This window comes from Anoplopoma fimbria, unplaced genomic scaffold, assembly GCF_027596085.1.
Source record: "Anoplopoma fimbria isolate UVic2021 breed Golden Eagle Sablefish unplaced genomic scaffold, Afim_UVic_2022 Un_contig_4169_pilon_pilon, whole genome shotgun sequence".
Taxonomy (NCBI): Eukaryota; Metazoa; Chordata; class Actinopteri; order Perciformes; family Anoplopomatidae; genus Anoplopoma; species Anoplopoma fimbria.
The window spans coordinates 1-4,602 of NW_026548157.1; the positions used below are offsets into that span (position 1 = coordinate 1).

Sequence of the window (4,602 nt, forward strand, 5' to 3'; positions counted from 1 at the left end):
ACACAGTTTCATCAGTTTAACAGATTTTCAGTTGTTTGAATGGTGGGTAGATCAGCTGAAGATTCTTCCACCCTGTCGGTGTCCACTGAAAAAGCAGCAGCGCCCTCTGCTTTTTGTAAAGAGGAGTGAAAAAGCTTACAGCACCTGGTATTCCCAGGCGGTCTCCCATCCAAGTACTGACCAGGCCCGACCCTGCTTAGCTTCCGAGATCAGACGAGATCGGGCGTGTTCAGGGTGGTATGGCCGTAAGCAAATATTGCGCCTACCAAAGGGCCTTTTAAAGATACTATATCACCACGCTTTGCTCTTTCGTCTATACAGGGAGCGCCTGCAGATTGCCAGACACACTCACAGCTTTTAAATGTCAAATCAGAATGTACAAAGTGGCTATAAGGATCACAAATGTAGTGCAGTAAAAAGATTAATATTTACTGTTGAAATGTAGAATACGTTAGCATAAAATTGAAAAGAAAATGATCGATGAGCTTAGGAATGATGAAAGCCATCATTTAACTGGATTTGTGTCATTTCTATACCGGCAAGTCATGATCTAGCTATTTCCTTCCCACCCTGTCGGTGTCCACTGAAAAAGCAGCAGCGCCCTCTGCTTTTTGTAAAGAGGAGTGAAAAAAGCTTACAGCACCTGGTATTCCCAGGCGGTCTCCCATCCAAGTACTGACCAGGCCCGACCCTGCTTAGCTTCCGAGATCAGACGAGATCGGGCGTGTTCAGGGTGGTATGGCCGTAAGCAAATATTGCGCCTACCAAAGGGCCTTTTAAAGATACTATATCACCACGCTTTGCTCTTTCGTCTATACAGGGAGCGCCTGCAGATTGCCAGACACACTCACAGCTTTTAAATGTCAAATCAGAATGTACAAAGTGGCTATAAGGATCACAAATGTAGTGCAGTAAAAAGATTAATATTTACTGTTGAAATGTAGAATACGTTAGCATAAAATTGAAAAGAAAATGATCGATGAGCTTAGGAATGATGAAAGCCATCATTTAACTGGATTTGTGTCATTTCTATACCGGCAAGTCATGATCTAGCTATTTCCTTCCCACCCTGTCGGTGTCCACTGAAAAAGCAGCAGCGCCCTCTGCTTTTTGTAAAGAGGAGTGAAAAAGCTTACAGCACCTGGTATTCCCAGGCGGTCTCCCATCCAAGTACTGACCAGGCCCGACCCTGCTTAGCTTCCGAGATCAGACGAGATCGGGCGTGTTCAGGGTGGTATGGCCGTAAGCAAATATTGCGCCTACCAAAGGGCCTTTTAAAGATACTATATCACCACGCTTTGCTCTTTCGTCTATACAGGGAGCGCCTGCAGATTGCCAGACACACTCACAGCTTTTAAATGTCAAATCAGAATGTACAAAGTGGCTATAAGGATCACAAATGTAGTGCAGTAAAAAGATTAATATTTACTGTTGAAATGTAGAATACGTTAGCATAAAATTGAAAAGAAAATGATCGATGAGCTTAGGAATGATGAAAGCCATCATTTAACTGGATTTGTGTCATTTCTATACCGGCAAGTCATGATCTAGCTATTTCCTTCCCACCCTGTCGGTGTCCACTGAAAAAGCAGCAGCGCCCTCTGCTTTTTGTAAAGAGGAGTGAAAAAGCTTACAGCACCTGGTATTCCCAGGCGGTCTCCCATCCAAGTACTGACCAGGCCCGACCCTGCTTAGCTTCCGAGATCAGACGAGATCGGGCGTGTTCAGGGTGGTATGGCCGTAAGCAAATATTGCGCCTACCAAAGGGCCTTTTAAAGATACTATATCACCACGCTTTGCTCTTTCGTCTATACAGGGAGCGCCTGCAGATTGCCAGACACACTCACAGCTTTTAAATGTCAAATCAGAATGTACAAAGTGGCTATAAGGATCACAAATGTAGTGCAGTAAAAAGATTAATATTTACTGTTGAAATGTAGAATACGTTAGCATAAAATTGAAAAGAAAATGATCGATGAGCTTAGGAATGATGAAAGCCATCATTTAACTGGATTTGTGTCATTTCTATACCGGCAAGTCATGATCTAGCTATTTCCTTCCCACCCTGTCGGTGTCCACTGAAAAAGCAGCAGCGCCCTCTGCTTTTTGTAAAGAGGAGTGAAAAAGCTTACAGCACCTGGTATTCCCAGGCGGTCTCCCATCCAAGTACTGACCAGGCCCGACCCTGCTTAGCTTCCGAGATCAGACGAGATCGGGCGTGTTCAGGGTGGTATGGCCGTAAGCAAATATTGCGCCTACCAAAGGGCCTTTTAAAGATACTATATCACCACGCTTTGCTCTTTCGTCTATACAGGGAGCGCCTGCAGATTGCCAGACACACTCACAGCTTTTAAATGTCAAATCAGAATGTACAAAGTGGCTATAAGGATCACAAATGTAGTGCAGTAAAAAGATTAATATTTACTGTTGAAATGTAGAATACGTTAGCATAAAATTGAAAAGAAAATGATCGATGAGCTTAGGAATGATGAAAGCCATCATTTAACTGGATTTGTGTCATTTCTATACCGGCAAGTCATGATCTAGCTATTTCCTTCCCACCCTGTCGGTGTCCACTGAAAAAGCAGCAGCGCCCTCTGCTTTTTGTAAAGAGGAGTGAAAAAGCTTACAGCACCTGGTATTCCCAGGCGGTCTCCCATCCAAGTACTGACCAGGCCCGACCCTGCTTAGCTTCCGAGATCAGACGAGATCGGGCGTGTTCAGGGTGGTATGGCCGTAAGCAAATATTGCGCCTACCAAAGGGCCTTTTAAAGATACTATATCACCACGCTTTGCTCTTTCGTCTATACAGGGAGCGCCTGCAGATTGCCAGACACACTCACAGCTTTTAAATGTCAAATCAGAATGTACAAAGTGGCTATAAGGATCACAAATGTAGTGCAGTAAAAAGATTAATATTTACTGTTGAAATGTAGAATACGTTAGCATAAAATTGAAAAGAAAATGATCGATGAGCTTAGGAATGATGAAAGCCATCATTTAACTGGATTTGTGTCATTTCTATACCGGCAAGTCATGATCTAGCTATTTCCTTCCCACCCTGTCGGTGTCCACTGAAAAAGCAGCAGCGCCTCTGCTTTTTGTAAAGAGGAGTGAAAAAGCTTACAGCACCTGGTATTCCCAGGCGGTCTCCCATCCAAGTACTGACCAGGCCCGACCCTGCTTAGCTTCCGAGATCAGACGAGATCGGGCGTGTTCAGGGTGGTATGGCCGTAAGCAAATATTGCGCCTACCAAAGGGCCTTTTAAAGATACTATATCACCACGCTTTGCTCTTTCGTCTATACAGGGAGCGCCTGCAGATTGCCAGACACACTCACAGCTTTTAAATGTCAAATCAGAATGTACAAAGTGGCTATAAGGATCACAAATGTAGTGCAGTAAAAAGATTAATATTTACTGTTGAAATGTAGAATACGTTAGCATAAAATTGAAAAGAAAATGATCGATGAGCTTAGGAATGATGAAAGCCATCATTTAACTGGATTTGTGTCATTTCTATACCGGCAAGTCATGATCTAGCTATTTCCTTCCCACCCTGTCGGTGTCCACTGAAAAAGCAGCAGCGCCCTCTGCTTTTTGTAAAGAGGAGTGAAAAAGCTTACAGCACCTGGTATTCCCAGGCGGTCTCCCATCCAAGTACTGACCAGGCCCGACCCTGCTTAGCTTCCGAGATCAGACGAGATCGGGCGTGTTCAGGGTGGTATGGCCGTAAGCAAATATTGCGCCTACCAAAGGGCCTTTTAAAGATACTATATCACCACGCTTTGCTCTTTCGTCTATACAGGGAGCGCCTGCAGATTGCCAGACACACTCACAGCTTTTAAATGTCAAATCAGAATGTACAAAGTGGCTATAAGGATCACAAATGTAGTGCAGTAAAAAGATTAATATTTACTGTTGAAATGTAGAATACGTTAGCATAAAATTGAAAAGAAAATGATCGATGAGCTTAGGAATGATGAAAGCCATCATTTAACTGGATTTGTGTCATTTCTATACCGGCAAGTCATGATCTAGCTATTTCCTTCCCACCCTGTCGGTGTCCACTGAAAAGCAGCAGCGCCCTCTGCTTTTTGTAAAGAGGAGTGAAAAAGCTTACAGCACCTGGTATTCCCAGGCGGTCTCCCATCCAAGTACTGACCAGGCCCGACCCTGCTTAGCTTCCGAGATCAGACGAGATCGGGCGTGTTCAGGGTGGTATGGCCGTAAGCAAATATTGCGCCTACCAAAGGGCCTTTTAAAGATACTATATCACCACGCTTTGCTCTTTCGTCTATACAGGGAGCGCCTGCAGATTGCCAGACACACTCACAGCTTTTAAATGTCAAATCAGAATGTACAAAGTGGCTATAAGGATCACAAATGTAGTGCAGTAAAAAGATTAATATTTACTGTTGAAATGTAGAATACGTTAGCATAAAATTGAAAAGAAAATGATCGATGAGCTTAGGAATGATGAAAGCCATCATTTAACTGGATTTGTGTCATTTCTATACCGGCAAGTCATGATCTAGCTATTTCCTTCCCACCCTGTCGGTGTCCACTGAAAAAGCAGCAGCGCCTCTGCTTTTTGTAAAGA

The 4,602-nt window shown here is 43.7% G+C and overlaps 9 non-coding genes across 9 annotated transcripts; all 9 read right to left on the minus strand.

The window, feature by feature from the left end:
* Positions 1-132: 132 nt before the first annotated feature.
* Positions 133-251, minus strand: LOC129114438 (5S ribosomal RNA). The gene has a single exon (XR_008532484.1). It is a non-coding gene; the product is annotated as a 5S ribosomal RNA (ribosomal RNA).
* Positions 252-631: 380 nt separating this feature from the next.
* On the minus strand, positions 632-750 carry LOC129114444 (5S ribosomal RNA). Its single transcript, XR_008532489.1, has one exon. It is a non-coding gene; the product is annotated as a 5S ribosomal RNA (ribosomal RNA).
* Positions 751-1,129: 379 nt separating this feature from the next.
* LOC129114445 (5S ribosomal RNA) lies at positions 1,130-1,248 on the minus strand. The gene has a single exon (XR_008532490.1). It is a non-coding gene; the product is annotated as a 5S ribosomal RNA (ribosomal RNA).
* Positions 1,249-1,627: 379 nt separating this feature from the next.
* LOC129114446 (5S ribosomal RNA) lies at positions 1,628-1,746 on the minus strand. Its single transcript, XR_008532491.1, has one exon. It is a non-coding gene; the product is annotated as a 5S ribosomal RNA (ribosomal RNA).
* Positions 1,747-2,125: 379 nt separating this feature from the next.
* LOC129114447 (5S ribosomal RNA) lies at positions 2,126-2,244 on the minus strand. The gene has a single exon (XR_008532492.1). It is a non-coding gene; the product is annotated as a 5S ribosomal RNA (ribosomal RNA).
* A 379-nt stretch (positions 2,245-2,623) lies between these two features.
* LOC129114439 (5S ribosomal RNA) lies at positions 2,624-2,742 on the minus strand. The gene has a single exon (XR_008532485.1). It is a non-coding gene; the product is annotated as a 5S ribosomal RNA (ribosomal RNA).
* Positions 2,743-3,120: 378 nt separating this feature from the next.
* On the minus strand, positions 3,121-3,239 carry LOC129114440 (5S ribosomal RNA). The gene has a single exon (XR_008532486.1). It is a non-coding gene; the product is annotated as a 5S ribosomal RNA (ribosomal RNA).
* A 379-nt stretch (positions 3,240-3,618) lies between these two features.
* On the minus strand, positions 3,619-3,737 carry LOC129114442 (5S ribosomal RNA). Its single transcript, XR_008532487.1, has one exon. It is a non-coding gene; the product is annotated as a 5S ribosomal RNA (ribosomal RNA).
* Positions 3,738-4,115: 378 nt separating this feature from the next.
* Positions 4,116-4,234, minus strand: LOC129114443 (5S ribosomal RNA). The gene has a single exon (XR_008532488.1). It is a non-coding gene; the product is annotated as a 5S ribosomal RNA (ribosomal RNA).
* Between the last annotated feature and the right edge of the window lie 368 nt (positions 4,235-4,602).